This window comes from Acipenser ruthenus, chromosome 17, assembly GCF_902713425.1.
Source record: "Acipenser ruthenus chromosome 17, fAciRut3.2 maternal haplotype, whole genome shotgun sequence".
NCBI lineage: Eukaryota > Metazoa > Chordata > Actinopteri > Acipenseriformes > Acipenseridae > Acipenser > Acipenser ruthenus.
This window is the reverse complement of record NC_081205.1, coordinates 18,743,079-18,764,501: the sequence shown is the minus strand read 5'-3', so window position 1 is coordinate 18,764,501 and position 21,423 is coordinate 18,743,079.

Sequence of the window (21,423 nt, the reverse complement as noted above, 5' to 3'; positions counted from 1 at the left end):
GCAGAGGAGAAACACAGACCCAGCATGGTCAGAAAGCCCTTGGCTGAGGAATAGGATGGAGCGTCCCAGTCTGCTGGATTTTGCACTACACTTTCAAAGAATTCGATCACAGCTTCTTTGCTCTGCTTAACAGTTTGTACAAGTCTTGAGTGAAAATTCCACCTAGTGGTACAAAAAACCAAAAAAAACACAAGGTTTCCAAATGCTGCTTCAGTAAAGGATCAAACTCACTGACTAGCTGTAAGGTTTCTACATAATTCCCACGATTCTGTTGTACGCTTAACTGCAGATCAATGCAAGTTTGTCCAAATGTTCGTAACTGTATACACACTGTTATATGAGAGGCCGTTCAATTCAAAATTAAAGCTTTCTAAATATGAAGTATAATGAAATGAATATGACGTATAATGAAATTAATATGGTGTATAATTAAATGAATGGGTATATCACATACTGAAATGAATATGACATACAATTAAATGAATATGGCATATACTGAAATGAGTATATCATCTTTTTCTGTGAGTATATCATCTTTTTCTGTGAGTATATCAGCTTTTTCTGTGAGTATAACATATACCAAGAAGCACATGACATTGTCAACCAATCATAGCTCGCCCTCAATAGCTGTAATGGCCGGGAGATTGCAACGACGAAAGTGGTTGAATTTACTTCTACTTCTAGATTCAATTAAAACTGAATGTTCACAGGTAAGAGGTTATTCTACATGTCAGCAAAATGATAATTAGTTAGTTATTCTCATTAAAAAGTTTATTCATAGTCTTTACGCTTTGAGCAAATATATATACACACACAGTATATGTATACTGTTGAACCTGCCATAGCGATCTTGTAATTCCTTAACTCAGAAACTAAAACGTTATTTTAAATTAAATATAACAATGGTTCTGTTGGTTGTCATGGTAATTCCCATATCTTCTTGTATATAGCTTGAGCTAATAATATTAGGTTGCATATTTTTACTTTTGTTTTGAACAGCACTACTGATGAGAGACCGTTCAGATGCACCACTGATGAGATACCGTTCAGAGGCACCACTGATGAGATACCGTTCAGAGGCACCACTGATGAGACACCGTTTGGAGGGCACCACTGAAGAGACACCATTTGGAAGGCACCACTATACTTGGCCTATTGCAGATATATCTATTTCATTTTTACAAATGTTTTTGTTTTTTTTTGACAAAGAAAATCTGGGCCATAGCGCATTTGCAGGAGGGTTATCTCTACACCACAAGGCAGCTGGCACACGGTAGCTGACAGACACACGGCTATTGCGCAACAGATTTATTTTCTTTGTTTTTTACTTTTAATTCCAAGTGTGTATTACATAATGTTTTCATAAAAATGTTATATAAATACAGTGTTTGAAATGCTAGGCAGTTAGTTTTATGCGCAGTATATGGCGGGTTTATAGCACATCCATTTTTTTCATATATATTTTTAAGTTTATGAATGATTCAGTTTGGCATCATTGGGCAAAAGTAAAGCATTACTATTTGTAATTTCATGACTTTTGTAAAAAAAAAAATTATATATTCAACACTTCATGGTAAGCACAACCATAAAAATTTTTTCCAGTGTAACAATTAATTCACATTTTCAGTAATGCAGATAAAATCACAATTTTCGACAAAATAAATACTTAAAAAACGAGTCACAAATATTGTATCGTACATATAAAGTCTAATATATCAGATTAAACGTCATCCTAATTTTTACAACCCTTTATCACTAGTACCCCGCTCATCTGTACATACATACATATATTTTTCTAATTCAGTCTTGGCTATGTGATTATAAACATTGAGGAAAAAAGGATGCCATTTTATTGTTAATATTATTTATTATATAAAATATCCACATTTTACTGATTCCTCTTTGGAATCGCACACTGTCAAACTCCATGTACAGTATTACTAGTTTTTAAAACGACAAACACATACAATTGTTGTAAAACAAAATTTTTAACCCTTAGAGTGGTTTTGTGTACACTGTCATATGTCATTGTTTGAACACAAACTCAGCATCTTATTTTGTTAACATCTATTTTAATGTTTTGTATCTCTAGGGATACACTGGCACATAAAAGATCAGTGGGCCCATAAACTAACTACAGTAAAGAAAACTAAGAAATAACATTTTAGACAGTATTTTTAACTCTTAAATCCAATAGAATTGATGAACTTGAGCTTGAGTATAATGAACAATATGTTTTGAAGGGAATTTCAGCAAGGACTTACTATGGTAGGTCCCATAGTCATACAATGCTTTTGCCACCTGATGGAAAGATATTGGCTCATCAAGTCAGGAGGAATGTGATCTTGACCCAGATTATATACCTGAAACAATCTCAGGCAGAAATGGACTATACCTTGTATCTGAGGGTAGCAGTGGTGATTCCAGCAGTGAAGAAGACAGTCCCTTTGATTCCACAGAAAAACAATACACTGGATCTGAATCTACCATAGATTGCCTTTTCAAAATTCGAACTGTTCTAAAACATGTTATAAGCAATTGTTATTTTTTTGTGCACAGAAGTTGGTTGCTGATAGGCTCTTTTTCTCAATCGGTTTAAAAAATGTATTATTGAAAAGCTAAATATGCTGTGTTGGCGTTCTAAAAGCAATGTTTACTTAAAGATCAGTTTTTTCAAAAAATATTACATGTACATAATTTGTTAATAGGTTTGGGTACATGTACACAATGAATATACAATGTTTTGTAAAAATTAACATGTTAAAAATTGTTTATTTTTTATCTTTATGTACAATAAATACAATTGCTTTATTTTTCTTATGCATAACAGCCATGTGACCTTTTAAGAGTTAAGCAGGTGGCAAACTTTCTCAAATACAGTTAAAATGGGACACATTTATACTACTGTACCAGAAAAAAAGAGAAACTTGAAACCACTCCCTATTTACCATGACCAGGTGATATTATCGTCTTACAAAATTCTTTGCTACTGGCCAAACTTTTGCCTGTATTACTTAAAAAAGATGCCAAATTCATTCAATGAGCAGATATAAAAATATAGCCTTGAAAGCAGGTATTCAAATTGGCATTGCTGGGCTGGAAAGGGTGAACTGGAACACATTCAGACATACTATTGGTCAATTGTTTATGTAATCTACATAACTGGGTAAAACACCTTTAATCATTTGCACTAATTAAAAAACTCTAATGTGATTTTAATAAACATTTTGTTGATATCAAATGTATTCGTCTCATCACTGACATTTTTTGTGTGGTTGATTGACCACAATCATTATATATTATCTGTCAAGTGTGTGCAAATGTTTGTCCAGCACTGTAAATCTATAGAAAACATAATTGTAATGAAAGTACTGTAGCTTAGGCAAAGTAGCCTACAGTTTGATTAAAGACTACTTAGATAATGGCATTCATTTTAGGTTGATTTCATTAGTGTCTGTAGCTGCAAAAGCATTTTTTTTGTTAATGTTTTTTTTTTCCAAAGAAGTATTTCCTAACTTGTTTTTATGGTAAACCTTCACAGCCCTTATCTACACAGCAATAACGCAAATTTACAAAATCATAAGACAGCAGCAAACAGAAGCTAAATACTGAAGAGAAGACATTAAAAAAAATGTTATATATAATGAAATATATATATAAAAAAGTATGAATAATTGAGAAATATTCTAACTTTTTTTTTAATAAAACCTACAAACTGCATGGCCCAAAACCCAGGGTGATCGCTTTCACTATATAAAAAAAAAATCTTTCATGATGCCTTTTTGTCCATTGCCAGCAAATCCAGCACTGTATCCTTAAATAAGGTGCCACACTCCAGGCATCTGTGATCTCAAATTATTTATTGAAGTCCATATGAAATCTACTTCAATTCATGACACCTAGTTTAAAAAACAAACAAAAAAATAAAAATGCTTGAAGACATTCTCGTTACAAAATCTCAACAGCAATCACAGTGATATTTATTCCATTGCTGTTTTTTTTGTTATTATTATCTGTAAATCTACTGTCTAGCCAGGCAAAGTGACACTTTCTCCGGAATCACAACAATTGTGATTATAATTGATCTGATTGAGCTTGAGATAGGCAGTGTCTCCCTCGCTCAGCACCACAATCAATCTGAGTGATCTGCACACCAATGAGAGCTTGAGATACGCAGTGTCCCCCTCGCTCAGCACCACCTCCATTAGTATGTCCTCTAATAAGGACTGGGGAAACTGTGAAAAAACATGCAACATAAGGACAATTACTTTTGTCAAAAGTTATACACCACGTAGTGAAGGATTTAAAATTGCATTTGTTTTACTTCAAGCAAATGTGACCTGGTGGTAGGAAAAACATTTTCCTCTGAGGACCGATCCTGAAAAATCATTCAATTGAAAAAAGTATATGAGCACTCTGTTACCTACATGCATCCTAGTGCTTGTTTGTAAGCTTTTCTCCCCAAACAAATATTTAAACTATCAAGAAATGAATGCATACTATATCAAACATAAAACCAATATTTCATCCTGGAGAGAGTATTCATTCGTGGAATTAGTTGTTACTGGTGTCATCCAAGAGTCCAATTGACAGCTAACTTCATTGTTGTTATCCCGGATTTTCTTTTTGACATGAATGGGTACTGTTGGAAATTTTTAATCAGCATGGAAACAATGGTTCGAAGTAATTACCGAACATCAAAATGAGGGCGTTGCTCGCTGGTACATAATATAAAACATATAGCCTTGTGGCAGGGCGGAAGCCCTACACATGGGGAAATATGTAGTTTTATTGTATATTTTTGCATTATTTGTTGTAAATTGATTTAATTAACTGTTTAATTGATGTTGCGCTCCGCCGTGGACGATTACCTGTCTGTGTGGAGCAGCAGCTGAAAGCAATGAGCTGTTCCAGCAGGCAGGTGGGCGTGTCTCGACAGAGCGTTAGTATAAAAACATAGCGATCACTGTGATCGGGGCTGCTGCAAGGCCTGCCGTTTTCACGGCACCTTTGATTTATAGTTTGTTGTATTGTGTTTTTATTTTTGAGTGTTTGTACAGTCGTGTATCGTCCTCTGTGCGCTACCATCGCTGGTAGCGTCACATGACATTATTGTTTACTTTTTGTTTGTTTATTGATTAAATCCCGTGCGCCTGTGTCGGCGTATCAACGTCAATCTCTATCTCAGTCTCGTCTGTGTTCTCCTCGGCTACCTGAGGCAAGTTTACCAGGACGCTATCACAATTTGGTGTCAGAAAGGGATTGCTGTATCCTGCGCAATGGAAAATCGACCCGCGACAGAGAGACATTGAGGAGCAAACCCCTGAATTTTTTTGGGGGGGAGCAGGAGCAAGCCAACGACCACCAGCTTCAACCCGAGCGTCAGAGAGGGTGGAGCTTCGTGTCCGAAGGACTGGGAGGGAGGAGTGTCCAGCCCGAATGCCCGAGCGGCAGGAGCCCGGTCCAATGAGGGAGGTGCGTCCTACCGAGCGTCGGAAGAGAGAGGAGGAGCTCCGGGCCCCAGAGCCTGAGGAGGCGGGCCAACCACTTGAGGAGTTTCTGCCTTCAGTCCAGCCGTTGCTGCTGAAGCCGTCACTCACGTTCTCTGACGTCATGGGACTAACATGCACGCAGGAGTGTTGCTGCCTTTGGTCCAGCCGTAGCTGCCGGAGCCATCACTCCCGTGCTGTGATTTCACCAGCAAGCAGAGTTTGAAAGACTTGACCGCCGCAGGGGCTGCCCTCTGCAGAGGAGCCCCGAGAAGGGACACGGGGTTTAGGGGGTCACCATGGGGTTAGACGGGCACCCCGGGATTAAAAGCCCAGAGAGAGAAAATAATGGTGACGGTGGGGGTAAATGTAATCATTTTGATAATTAAGTTGTGATTTAATGATAATGTTTAGAAATATAATTATAGTGACGCTGATGGATTTGATGCTTGAGTGGAAGCTAACATTGGAGCCTGGCGTGTGTTGATTGTTGTTGCTGGCTCCAGTGTTCCCTCCCACCCACCCTTGTGATTTGTTTGTGTGTTAAAAATATATATATAAAAATTGTCGAATGGACCCCTATGGGTTCCATTCTGAGCGGGAGGATATGTGGCAGGGCGGAAGCCCTACACATGGGGAAATATGTAGTTTTATTGTATATTTTTGCATTATTTGTTGTAAATTGATTTAATTAACTGTTTAATTGATGTTGCGCTCCGCCGTGGACGATTACCTGTCTGTGTGGAGCAGCAGCTGAAAGCAATGAGCTGTTCCAGCAGGCAGGTGGGCGTGTCTCGACAGAGCGTTAGTATAAAAACATAGCGATCACTGTGATCGGGGCTGCTGCAAGGCCTGCCGTTTTCACGGCACCTTTGATTTATAGTTTGTTGTATTGTGTTTTTATTTTTGAGTGTTTGTACAGTCGTGTATCGTCCTCTGTGCGCTACCATCGCTGGTAGCGTCACATGACATTATTGTTTACTTTTTGTTTGTTTATTGATTAAATCCCGTGCGCCTGTGTCGGCGTATCAACGTCAATCTCTATCTCAGTCTCGTCTGTGTTCTCCTCGGCTACCTGAGGCAAGTTTACCAGGACGCTATCACAAGCCTAAAACAATTATATGTATATCTACACAAGATGTACATATAGAAACATTTTTCTGAAAAAAACACCCACTCCACTCCATTACGGATTTCAGCGTTTGGGATCAAACTTTGCAAATGTGGCTAAATGCTACCTAACAAAAATCTTTCTAAATACAAACAACGTTTATTGACTCCCAAGTACCAAACTAAAAGAACACCCGCCATATACCGCATATAAAACTAACTGCCTAGCATTTCAAACACTGTATTAATATATAACATTTTAATAAAACATTATCTCACTGACTATCATCTTACCTTCGCCATCGTGCGTCTACGGGCAATAGTAATACACACATGGAATTAAAAGAAGAAAACAAAGAAAATTAATCTATTGCGCAATGGCCGTGTGTCTGTCAGCTACCGTGTGCCAGCTGCCTTGCGGTGCAGAGATAACCCTCTCGCAAATGCGCTACAGCCCAGATTTTCTATGATTTTCTATTCTTTAAAAAAAAAAATCCCCTTCGGAAAATCAGGCTATAGTTATTTTTTTGATGTAATTTTTTTTGTAAAAATTCAATAGATCTATCTGCAACAGGCCTAGTAAAGTGGTGGCCTCTGAACGGTCTCTCTTAATTTTGCCATATGTCATATTCATTTCATTATGTGATATACTAATTTCAGTATGTGTTACTGTATGTTCAAAAATCACATTAATTTTACTGAATTATGTTTAATCGCGCTACAATGAATCAAATAATACCCGGAAATACACAGAGGGCAATCTCCATTTCCTGGTGTGGGGCCAGGAGACTGTGACCTCAGGCTCCTTGCATCTGCCAGTATGGATGACAGCGACAGTGAAAGTGAGAGTAGCCTAATTTGATCAGTTTCAGACACCTCTTATGAATGTGATTTATGTAGTGATGGATCTGATGTAGAGAGAGAAAACAGAGATTGTCTCCCGTATCAATTCAAGCCGTATGCCTCTGAATCAGAAGGTTCAAACTCGGAGAGAGACTCCGACAACACCAACGCGGACGGACCAGAGGGACAGCAGATGTTGCCAAGAATCAGCGTCTTGGCAAATACATGATGGATACTCACTGAACGTTTGTGAAATATTATTTCAATACCATGTTTTTTTTTGTTGTTTATTTTTTTTAATGAATTAATGGTTTATAATACTGTATTTTACTGGCAGTTTATTGTGGCATTGACATACTAAAATCTCACTCTAAACAGTTGTTTTTTTATTACTGAATTTATATATTACATCATTATATTGCACATTGTGCTTATAAAGACCCTGTGCTTGCACTGTATTTTTTTAAGAAAACACAAAAACTAAAAACAAATTACTAGTAGTATACTGGTAGTGTTTAATGCAAAACCGTATAAACCCCTATTTTATACATGAATACAAAAATATCGGTACCTCCAAATAATAGTTGATCTCTGTTTATCACAGGATGGGATGGGATAGGATTTTTTGGGTTTTTTTGACAGGACAGGATGGGACAGGAATTAAAAAAAAAAAAAAAGTTACGGGACGGGATGGGAAAAATTTGGACAGGACAGGATGGGACAGGATTGGAAATGATTACTCTTTCATGGGATGGAATGGGACAGGAACATTTTTGACAGGACAGGATGGGACAGGACTGAAGTTTCATTCCTGTGTCACTCTCTAGTGAGGACCATGTCACCTAGAAGCCCTTGCTCTGCCCCCCATGAGAGTAGTGGTCCGTTCTCTTCTCTGTGTATGAGGGGACTGATAGAGCCAGAGCCTGTGTGTGTGTGTGTGTGTGTGTGTGTGTGTGTGTGTGTGTGTGTGTGGAATAGAGCGAGTGAGAAAGTGAGTGAGTTTTTAGGATACAGGAGGAAGGATTTATTGTTTTTGTGTTGTGGTCCTGGCCCAAACATGGACCCTGTTTAATTAATAAAGTAGTTTTGTTAGTGCCTGAATCCCGTCTCCGTCTCCTGCTTTGAGCCTCAAGACCAGGGGTCGTTACAGTATTTTATTCACGTATACCACCTTAACACTAGCCATGGAAGTTTGAGGTTTTCAAATTTAAATTACTCTGTGTGTCTGAAAGTTCCTAAGAGCTAACACAGGTTACTTAAGTTTTAAATTAAAAACTACTTTCATTTTTACAGTTTTGTATGTACATATACCTGTTTACACACTAGTTTATTTTGAAATGTTTATTTTATTATAGTTTTTCATTTTTTGAAGTAGTGATTTATATGTGGTAAGTTAGAAAATAAACCCTTTTATGTTTAATTGTTAATTTAAATACAGTGTTTCGGCTGTGCAGATGTTTGATATGATGTGCTTGAATAAAACTTTTGAGTTGAATCAGGTAGTTGTCGTTCATTTTAATATTGATGTTGTTTAAAATGTACCATCATAATGACTGCCAGCAGCGATTTTAGGTATGAGTATAACCGTGGTGGTTTTAGTGTTGACGTGGTAATTTTTGTGGCGCATATGTAGAATAATATTGTCTGGCATTAGGTTTGAGTACTCGAAATTACTCGAAATTCCCACCCCTAATACTTACTCATACAAGTCTAGCTGTCATACATTTAAGGTCCCAATGAAGCATTGTATTGATTTTAAAACATTGTTACTATTATTATTATTTATTTCTTAGCAGACGCCCTTGTCCAGGACGACTTACAGTCGTAAACAAAAATACATTTCAAGAATCACAGTACAAGTAATAATACAATTAAGAGCAAGATAAATAAAATGACTTTGGTTCTAACAAGTACAAGTATGACAAAATACGATTTAGTAACGGAGCAGATAACAGTGTCAGTGATAGTTACATCAGGATATAATTAAATACAAAATACTACAGATTAAATAACACTTGACAGATTACAGTAGTCTAAAGTACAGGATAAAATGCAGTAAAATAGGGAGCAGATAAGAGCAAGTAAAGCGTATTTAAGGAAGAGTGTCCATAGGGAAAAAAAAGAGGAGTTCTACAGGTGCTGTCTGAAGAGGTGAGTCTTGAGGAGGCGCTGGAAGGTGGTCAGGGACTGGGCAGTCCTGATATCTGTAGGAAGGTCATTCCACCACTGCGGGGCGAGGGTGAAGGAGCAGGCTCTGGAGGCAGGGGAGCGTAGAGGAGGGAAAGCCAGTCTTCTAGTGCAAGAGGAGCGGAGAGGTCGAGTGGGGGTGTAGGGAGAGATGAGGGTCTAGAGGTAGCTGGGTGCAGTCTGGTCAAGGCATCTGTAGACTAGTACAAGAGTCTTGAACTGGATGCGAGCGGTGATCGGGAGCCAGTGGTGTTCCTTACTTAAAGGCAATCTATGGTTAATATTGTTACCATTTGGGTGAGTTACTTGTTCCTCCTCAACCGGACCTTATTCAGTCTGTTTTATTTGTCGAAAGTGCCCTGGGAAGGATGCTATATAAACTGGTATGATATGTTCATGTAAAGTGAGGGTCAATTGCCGTGGCTAAAGTCACAGTAGCAACAGTCATCAAGCAAGCTTCCCCACACAGCTCTGCAAGTGAGAGAGAGACAGACACATGAATCCTGACCTGAACACCCCTGGGCATTCCGTCTCAGGCCTCTCTCAATCAAGCACAGCCTGCCAGAAGCTTTGCACAAACTACAGTGTTTGTGTTTGTGTCATTTTTATTTGCTGAACCCCTTGGAGACCTGTGCCTTGACATGCGCTGACATGCCATCAATAAGTAGCCCCTACTTTATGTCGTCTCATGTACAGTGCAGTAGTTGCATTATCTGTAGCATGTATTAATTCTCTACCATCCAGTTGTGAGATTAAAAGAACAATTCAATGCAAGGTCAATACAAGAGATACTACAAATTAGAGCTGGCAGTTTGACTAAAAAGCTGTGTAACAGTACAGAACAAAAGATTCAAATTAATTGTTTCAAATTGGATAAGTGGCATTTAAGACCTAAATGCCATTAGATAAGCAAAAAAAAAGGTGTTACTATCACGGTAAAGTATATTAAAATGATTGATTTACAGTATGTGGGATAACTTCTTGTGTTTTCAAGATACATGCTAAATATATATATATTCATGTGACATACAGATGGACAGATATACTGTATATTGTTCCCCTCAATATGATTCTCACATATAGCTAATGTTAATACCAAGTTTCATTACAATTGGATAAGCAGTTTTCCTACGTCATACATACTGTAATGATTTTCCTCCTAGCGGCTGACGGTTGAGTTAATAATGACCCGTACTTGCCTCTCGACTGCAGAGCTTGCTCTTTAGTTGAATGGTAAGACATTCGTCTTTGAACCCTATGGCTTGGGTTTTGCGTCCATTCAATTCTACATGCTGAGGAACCACATCATCACAGTACGAAAGTATAACCTCCTCCACTAGATGACTTAATCAAATTTAATTATAATAAATATAATTAACAAGGCAATCTTCCATATAGACATGTGAATTATAATGTGGGGGAACTGACATAGGCAATGAGTGGAATATAATTGCTAGACTTCAGAAGTGGCACCGGATCTGCCCACCAACACCAATGTCTATAATTACCAGTTGGTTTATTATATCCTGATGACAGGAGTGTGTGACAGAAATATAATGAGTTTTGGTTGTAAATCTCCCTCCCGACCTGTGAGGGCGCTAAGCAGCGAAAGGGGAAGTCTTTGGACGGGCTGGCCTGACAGTTCTTTCCCCGGGCCGGGAAGTCGGTTAGTCTGGAAGAAGCGAGACTCTGTTGCAGGAACGTATTGACCGGGAAGGGAAACGACGTAGCAGCTGCAGTAGAGAGAGTAGAGACAGCTACACTTGTTTACCAAGGGGTCATGCGTGACCAGGAGTTTACAAATAAAAAGAACCCCTTTTCCAAAATGGATTACAGTTTCCTTCTGTGTGATTATTTCTGCACTGCATCACCTCTGCACCTGTTTCTAATCAGCAGCCACTTTGCCACAGAGTGTGATGAACATGCATTTTCAAATATCAAACCCAGGCACACATGTTCTAAGGTGAATTTTGTATTACCTTCCCCCACCCTCACCCAACATGGGGGCTTTATGTTGAGCAGCCATAAAGAAAAAGGTCTAAAAAACTGCCATTTTCTGGTCACGTGGGAACTTGCTGGGTAAATGTAATCTTGTCACATGTCGGAGGTAATTGAGTTTAAAATGCTGATGCAGTTCTTGACATTTACAGCACAGAAACGCCAGATCTCTTGATAGTAAGAAAAACCACAATGTAAAACACATTTTTAAATCATGTAAATTGGTACATGCTGGTCCAGTTCACTTAAAAAGTGAATGCATGCCAAAGGGTTCCATTCATTGTTCAAAGACTGGATGGCTATAGTCAAATAATACTGTCTGCCAGCATTTTTATAGAAGAAGATATCTGTGTTTAAGACATTTTTTATTTTTGGTGGGGGAGGGGTGAAAGGGTTGCCAAAGATAAATACAGTAAGAAAATGTATGCATTTAAAGCTGGTTATTTCCCTTGACAAGGTCTAGTATGTACATGCCTCCTTAAATACCTCCAAGTATCTGCTGGTCTGTATTCAGAAAAATCGATACATATTTTTCCACAGAAATATATTTTAATTTGCAAAATGTCTACTGAAAGGTCTGGTATCACACTGAGGACCATTAATTAGGAGTTACAAAGGGATTTGTTTTGTTTTTGAAGAATCATGAAGGTTAAAACAATTACACAGAATGACTCTGTAAATCTGTTTCTCATGTTAACAATCTACGCTGGGCCACCTCAACACAGTAAAGCACTCTGCCTAAGTGTGGGTCAATGCCTTGCACTTCACCACTTCCCATCAACCGAATCAACAATACAGTCTTCCTGACTTTTAGGTGGCTAAGATAACATGTGTACATACCTTGTGTGCAAAATACTGCAACTAAGCTGTGCCCAAAATAATAAAGTAGCGTTCAGCAGATCAAAGGTTGTTCCAATTGTCCAGACCAAAACATTTTAAAAAGTAGAAAATAATATGTCTGTATGCCAGGGACACAGGAGATTCTTAATACCACCCATACAACATTGAAACGGCAAAAACAAACACTCTTCTTCTGGATAATATCTCTAATACAAACATCAGAAATGTCCTAGTATCAGATGGAAATTGAATATGGAATAATCAATTGACAAAGCCTGGTTACCAAGGGAATATATACATGCTGGCAGCATTACCCTTGTAAAATTTGACCTGGATAATTTGACAGTTTTCCCAAGCATGGCTAAACTATTCATTTACTATAGTTTGGCATGGTTTGCCATGCTTTGACTATGTTGCTATTCTTTTATAAGTGTAGTAAAGACTAGGTGAGTATGTGCACTGTTCAGGTGTAGCCATTCCCAAGGTTAACAGGTGATGCTGCTTCATTATGTAATGCAATGTGTTGGATATTAAAGCTGACTGTTCCTTCTGTTTGTGTGGTTTTAGGACAGGTGCAGTGAGCTCAGCAGAGGCCGGTCCAGCACAGGTACCGATAGGAGGCAGCCTGAGTTTGAATTGAACCAGGGCACATATATAAGTTAGATCTAATTAAACTATGATGCAGGCTTCATCAAGGGCTGTAATATATATGCATGGCTACAATTACACATTTGGGAGTATAACTGTCTAGTTGAGGGTATAAATCCTGGTAGGCTTTCTTTCATGTTTCTTAATGATTAGATTTTTATTTTGTTTTCTTCCAGCTCCACATAGTTATATTTTGTGCTGATGTGGTTCACATGAAGGTTACTAGGGGGACCTTTTTTTTCTTTTTAGGTAAGTGTGTTGTGAGTTTTCAGGCCATTGACGTATAATTGACAGTATTTTCTGAGGAAGGTTGTTCAAGGAAAGAGAACACATTATAATGGTAAGTGCCAATGGCTTTTTCAGAAGTGATTGTACATTTTTTGATTTAGATACATACATATATATATATATATATATATATATATATATATATATATATATATATATATATATATATTATTTTTATTTTTTATTATATAATCAATGTTGTAATAATACTGGCAAGGTTGGGAACCTCTCAAGCTCTTAAACAAATGCTATTTGAGAACAGAGGTTTATTTATGCTGAACCTTCCCACACAACACCGTTGTTGTACAAAAAGAGAGTGAACACAGTTTAATTTCAATTTAATTAAACATCTTGGTGATAACCCTAACCAAAGAATATTCTATGGCAATGCAGTCAGTGTCACTACAATGGCAGTGGAGTGGTATCACAAAGGCAGATACAATAACAACACAATGACTTCACTGCATTACAGTACCACTGTGCAATTGTTTCAAATCTCTTCTTTGCCTTCACTAGCAATGTCATGGTCTTCATGCACTATGCCTGCCTCTGCTGGTATTTACTGTACCAGGGATAGCTGACCTGGTGCAGTACATCTGGGCAAGGTATAGCTAAACATGACTTGCTTTAATTCCAATGATTTTTGTTATTTAAGTATTTTTTAAAAAATGTTGTCCCAGTGTAGTGTGACAAAGTGTAATGTTATATAATTATTATTATTTATTTCTTAGCAGACACCCTTATCCAGGGCAACTTACAATTGTTTCAAGATATCACATTATTTTTACATACAATTACCCATTTATACAGTTGGGTTTTTACTGGAGTAATCTAGGTAAAGTACCTTGCTCAAGGGTACAACAGCGTCCCCCACCAGGGCCTGAACACACAACCCTCTGGTCAAGAGTCCAGAGCCCTAACCACTACTCCACTACTCCATAATGCTTCATTTGCTGTAATGTGACCAAAAGCATCCTTTGCACAACAGACTATTAATTATTAGAATCAAACCATACATTTTTGTATTTATTTAGATGTGCCCACCAGCATTTTACATTTGGTGGTGTTTTTAAAAGGGGTATATTTTATTAATGTTTTATACAGAGATTTTATTTTCGTAAATAAATCTTTTTTTATCACTCCCTTTTCTTACTCATGGGCCATGTAGATGACAAGTTAATTTAAATGAAAATATCTGGTAGGTAACCTTTTTTTGGCAATACAGAATAGAACATTAGGTTTTTTGTTGATTCTGCAAAGAGAAAAAAATACCCAATTAACATTTAGATGATACACATTTATACAACACAATCACACCTTAGATAAAATTACAGTTTTAGACAACATTTGTATTTCAGTGTCAGGTAATTTTTCAATATAAGGTCATATAAAAAAAAAGCAATCCTTATATAATCAGGCAAATCAGGTATGGAATTGGGTGTTGCTGTATAGCAGAGTGGAAATGTGGTTCAGCTATACATTGTCCAGTGGTATAACAATATTGTATTTTTCAGGTTTCTTCTGTGAAGTGGTGATTTCAATCCTGTCATTCACCTACAGGACAGCATATTTTAAATATGTCTTTTGTTGATCTGTAGTCTCAGTGCTGAACTCATTTTGTCCTTCAGTGTAGATCCAAACATAATATGTAGGTTGTATTTATTGTTAGAAAGACTTAGCAGAAGGATAAGAGGTTTTTCATCCAGCAATTGTCATGTAATAGTGGATAATGAGGACTGTGCTGATGAGATCTAGAGACTGGAGATGAGAAATCAGATGGTCGCTAAGCAGCAGCAGCAGCTCCCTGTTATTTACAAAAAAAAAAAAAAAATGTAATTAGCCCCTCAGCAAGCCCAGCACATGCACCAGCCCTGCCCAAATGGAATGAATATACAAAGGAAGCTGCTGAAATGATCCTCATCCAATATGTATGAAAAGGTGTCCTGTAGGACCTGCATGTCATGGGTTAATGGATTTCTGTCAATGTATCAGACAAAGCAGCTTGCGGTGCTATTCAACAGTGGTTCCGTTCTGTAGATGACGAACCAGGAAGGATTGAAGTGCCTTTGCACTTCTGCCAGAAGAACAATCATGGTGTCTTGATAATTTTTTTGCACGGAATCTTACTAATGTTGAGTCAAGCTGTTTTCTTCAGCATTGAGCCAGGGTCAATCCCAAACCAGCAACCTGGCCAGGGATCTTCATAATAGTGAACAGGTTTCAACCCAGGGGCAGATTTCATCATGAAATTAAAGTGTAAGGATTTCAAGTTTGCAGTTTCTCTTGCACAGCACCATTCCTGAAAATGAGGGCACTGCAAAATGGGCGTAAATATAATGATTGTAAAGGCAGGTTGTAATGTGTGGTTTTTTTTTAAACATAGTTTTCTTATTTTTTATGTTTATATGTATAGATCTATTATGTACAGTATGCTTGTGTTGCTGTAACATGGACAGTGGACATCAAGATGAGATATAGTATACAGTAACTACAGTACAATATTTATTTCAAAATGTTATTATTACACACAACCTACACCTACCAACACTTCCTTGCAACTATATCATTATTTGTGCTTTATATACTTAGTGGTGGTTGTCAGTATTTTGAAGGTCATATTCAGAGTTTTTGTATTGAATATGGCAAAAGTCCAGTTTTGCTTGTGATAAAGTTGTATGTTGCATCCACATCACCTCATTCTAGTACAGTTTAGAGGGACACTGCGCATTACACAATATTGATCTATCAATCTTCTATATGTTATTGGGTACATGAAAAAGGTTTTTAAAATTGATTATGAAATTGTGAATTCACACATTTTTTTACATACATTGTACAAATTGTTTTAATTTATTTTAAATTACGGAAACTGAACACGTATTTTAGTATTGAAAATGTGCTTGCAATTTAAAAAGCAGTAGGATTACAGGTATTAAACTGTACCCGTTTATAAAATATTTGTGAAGTTGAATGTGTTAGTTCTAGACTGATACAATACTCAGTTTTCTGTACTGTCTCTCCTATTATGTTAATGGATAGATTCATCTTTATAAATACATTGTTAAATAAAAATGTTGCAACCGTGTATAATCTGAAAGGGTTTTTTAAAGGCAATAACACCTGAATTTGCACTAATCTAAGCTCCAAGGCTTGGCTTTCTACTCTATATGGATTCACTAGCAGTATCAAGAGATGTTTTTTCCCTTTTACCATTGAGATTTCCAATATGGAACTGCATGCTAGGAATTTTAATTACATCTTTACTCCCCAGATAACACTCTGAAAAGACTGATAAGTGTGGTTGCTACTAATGGGTTCTAATTGGGGTTTGTGACAGGCTGACTAAACAGTGACGTCATGGCAGAAGCAGGAAGGGAAAATAAACTGACACCAGGGAGTACTGCAGGTAAAAGAAAGAATCGGCTGGCTGCCGTTTTTATTTTTAAATAACAAAAATAAATAAAATATTTTTACAAAAAGAAAACGTGCTCACAGAGCAAACTAAAAGGGTAAACACAAAATATAAATAAACTGTACAGGTCAGGCTGGGCAGTCGCTGTCACTGTTCCTATAATAGTATACTTAAATGTTTACGATATTGTTTTCTCACGTTCTCTCCTCTCTCGTTCCTCCTCTGAACTCCCACCCCGAGCTGGAGAGCTGCAGGCTTTTTATATTCAGGTGACCATCTCCCGATTAGCAACAAAATGAATCACTTAATTCGGGAGATGGCCACCTTCTGCACGAGTTTTTAAATACTGTGTGGATGGGGCTTCCCATCCACACTACTAAATAATAAACAACCATTCGGCTACGCCGTCATACAATTACAATACTAAATTATAATAAACAAATACAAAATAACACAGGGGCGGAGGGGGACCCCATTCTAAAAATAAATAAACAAAACAATGTACAGGGCACCTCGCCCTGTTACAGGGTTCTAATTGGGATGTGACATAATTATGTAACTCCCATCTTTGACAAGTCTCTAATACAAGAATACAAAATATTAAACACATAGCCATTATTGGTAAGGCTGTGGTATGCTAGGGTTTCTCTTGGGTAATATACTGGTGTTGTTTCCAAGGGAAAGCATACAGTACTTACTATATTCTAGCAGTTTCCAAAGATGGAAGGCGTTAACTATACCGCAGCTAGACCATTAGAAACCCCTTTATTGCCGATTTGATCTATAAATAGCCTGTTCTGCAGATTAGCTCAGGAGAGTTTATTAGCACTGCAATGAAAGGCATGTGGGTAATAACGCTCAGCTCTCTCAGGGAACTTTAAGCAGGAATTCCACATTACCGGCTGCTGGCTACTGACTTTTAGCTTCCAAAGTCTGGACTAAATCATTTATTAGCCCTAGGGTATGGCGAGTTTACACACACTTAAATAGGAGACACATATTAAATATACCTTTCATTCTCTGATTATCCACAAAAGTCTTCTATTACTACCTTACAAGTACAGCCCTGACTCGCTTCAGAAACCCCAAGGTAAAGAATAATGTTAGAATTTAGAAACAAAATGGGTCTCAAACTTGGTTAAGAAATTTTATTTTTTTATTCCTCTGTGGTGTATTATGTGTTTTAAGCACAGAGGTCCAAAACTATTATTCAAAAAGGGTTCATCCTGTCTTCATGTCAAGTGTCAGACTAGCACAATGCTGGGGTTAAAACTTGATGTGTATATTCCAACATAAATTGTCCGTCCGTGTTTTACTTGCAAGTCAAGCCTTTTAAAATTATATTATTTGATAGATATGTTTGAATATACATGGTTAAATGCAATTGAGTTCAAAATATACAGCTACCCCTCGTTCTGTTGAGCACATTTAAATATGCCTGCCTTCAGTTCCATGCAGCCAAACCTTAGCACTCATTTAAGATAACAAATCAGACAGGAATTCAAGAAAATGCACAGCTGTGCTGTCTTTAGATTATTATTATTATTATTATTATTTTTAAATCAAGTCCAGTTCTTTCTACAAATCATTTTGTTATTTTGAACCATGCCATTTTGGAGTTCCACCTAGTCCCATGAGAAGTTGGAATGAGATGATATCGAACCAACATATGTAACAGCTTGTACTGTGCAGAGCAGAATATGTGCAAGACAAGTTTGTTTAAAGAATTCAAAAGAGCTAGCTAACCACTGGCACTTCTGAGCACTACATTCTCCAATACAATACATACGTATACCACACAATACATATAAGAACATACAGTAAGAACATTTACAAAGGAAAAGCCATTTGCTCTTTTTTGAAATCATTCGGATCCATTTGTCGTACTTACTACATGCTCTTTATGGAATTTACTCTTATAAGCAAACATTTTTTCTATAAGTTTAACTGCTTGTAGTCGAATTTGCTCTAAAATATAATTATATACTGTATTCTTAATTTTACTCTTATTTGAATTTGATCTTATTGTCTACTGGTTTTACTGTACTTTATAACTGCTGATATTCTGTAATGTGATATTTTGTAACAACTGTAAGTCGCCTTGGATAAGGGTGTCTGCAAATAAATAATAATAATAATAATAATAATAATAATAATAATAATAATAATAATAATAATAATAATAATAATAACTAGAACTGCCAGGCAGTTTTATGGCTTCCAAGCTCAGTACCAGCTGGATATTTTGGCAAGCTGTTGCATTGCAGTATAATTAGTTAATTATCTCACAATGCTTTATAACTTTATAAGCTAATTTTACATTTAACCTTAAGGAGAGGTCAAAGGTCACAATCAATGTAATTTTTGGATAGAGCACATATGATTTCCTATATGAGCTCCATAGTAACCATTAACCTATCTGGACTCTGTAAGGAGTTATAAGCTAGTTTTACATTTGACCGAAGATTTTAAAAGGTTTTTTAAAGAAATGCGTCAGGTAGCCATGCTGGTTTACGCACAAACACCATTTTTGAAAAAGTCACTTGTATCGTCAACTTTGGAGTTAACCAACTAAACCGTGTTCACCTGCGGTTTTAAATTTAAGAACGAAATGTAGGTCTGGCCACCATCTTGTTATACGACAGAACACAATTTTGCCATATTTGAATTCCATCGTCCCCTGGATGACGCCTACCAAGTTAGAAGTTAGTTGGTTAAACAGTTTGCAAACAGAAGCAGTTTGATGTTTGGGTGCATTTTGGCGAATTTGGTTGCAGCCATTTTGATAGTAAAATTTATTGCAGCAACTTCTGCTTCACTAACTTGAAGCAGGCTTTGTTGCCGATGACATATGTGAAGTTTTAGATCAATCGGTTCATCAGTTCCCAAGAAGGAGGTTTTGAAAGATTCTTCTAAAAGATGCATCAGGCCGCCACCTTGGTTGACGCAGGAGCGCAATTTTTTTGCATCTAAACTGTAATCTATACGGGATAATACCTGCCAAGTTTCATGTTAATTGGTGTGACAAATAGACTGTTATCAAGAGATGGGATAACAAGATCTTCACTATTTGTCATGAAATGTTAAAGGTCTGTGCAAAATGGCTGCCAGTCAAAAAACTACAAACTACGAGGCTCTGAAATGGCGGGAATTATGGGGGGATAAAAATAGACTAGCAGTAGGGTGTGTGTAGTGGAGTGTAATGTGAAAAGAGAAGAGAAGAGAAGAGTATGGTTACATTTGCAACTGAGAGAGTTGTAAGGGTCAAGAAGAGCAGTGTTCAGTGGAGGCTATAAGCTCAGCCTGAACGCAATGAAGAAAATAAAAAGAGTTGCTATGTTTGCAACAAAAGAGAAGAGGACCAGAGAGAAAGTAAGAGAGTTGCTACGTCTGCAACTAAAGAGAAGAGTTGAGAGTCAGATAAAGAGAAAAGGACCAGAACAAAAAATAGAAGGAACGTGAACTTCAAACGGCAGTCTGGAAAGTACTCTTTTAAAAGTGTATTGAAAAGTTACCGCATTGAATACAATGTTAAAAAGCAAGTGACCATTGTGGTTTATGATGAAAGCAACCCAAAAGCCTGGGAAATGCCAGTAACAGAACTACAGGAACCAGAAACAATACCTGTTAACAAAGACTGTGTGTTTTGTCTGAAGTTTAAAAAGGAGATAAGACGGAACGCGCTTTGTGCAAAGACTGTAGTGCACATGCAGTTGGCTAAAGCACCAACTTCATTAGAAGCATTTTCTTTAAAGCCCACAAATTAGGTTTTTTGTTTACATGGACAGTGTGTATTAAAAGAACAGCTGAGCCGAAGGACAGTCTGTTCTTATGAATTGTGTACTGCTGAAGCAAAGCCATTCAATGTATGAATAAAATACGATAGAGCACAAAGGACATCGGCAAGCTTTTTTATAAAGTGTGTTTATTGATCAACTGGTTGTAAAATGTATTCAGGACCTGCACATTGTTTCTGGAAACCAGCAAATGCGACCACTTTGTTCCAAGCTGGGATTCAACACAGGAAGTAACCCTGCACCAAAGATAAGTAAACTGGTACACAAACACATACCACTGCAATAACAGAGGGCTGACCACAAGGGGGCAAACCACACTCACCTCCTGCAATGAGCACCGGCTAACTAGTGGGCGTCACCGCTCTCAAGCAACAGTTCTCCAGCTGGCCTCATGGGGCAGCATACTTACCATCACCTCTAGTGGAGAAAGTACCAAAGCCTGGACAAAGGGAAAAGAAAAGGATTAAATGAAAGTTATTCAACAACCAGTGGTCAATTAAAGTAAAGCAACACACTTACCTGATGTGTAACCAAACAGAACTGGTTGCAGCTTCAAGCTTTGAATTCAAACAAGACTTGTTTACCGTTGAAGGACTGCAAAGTATATTATTTTAATAACTTTTAGTTGTGTTTTTGATTTGATTGACCTTAAGTTAAAGTGTATTATTAAACTGAGACTGTGCCACAGCCGAGGAGCCCAACGTTCAGGCAAGGCTGACTTGTATTGTTTATTTTATAATTTGCTATTCATTAAAATCCCATTCATTGACGTATGGTCTCAAGCCCTCATTCAAAGCACCACTTGAACATG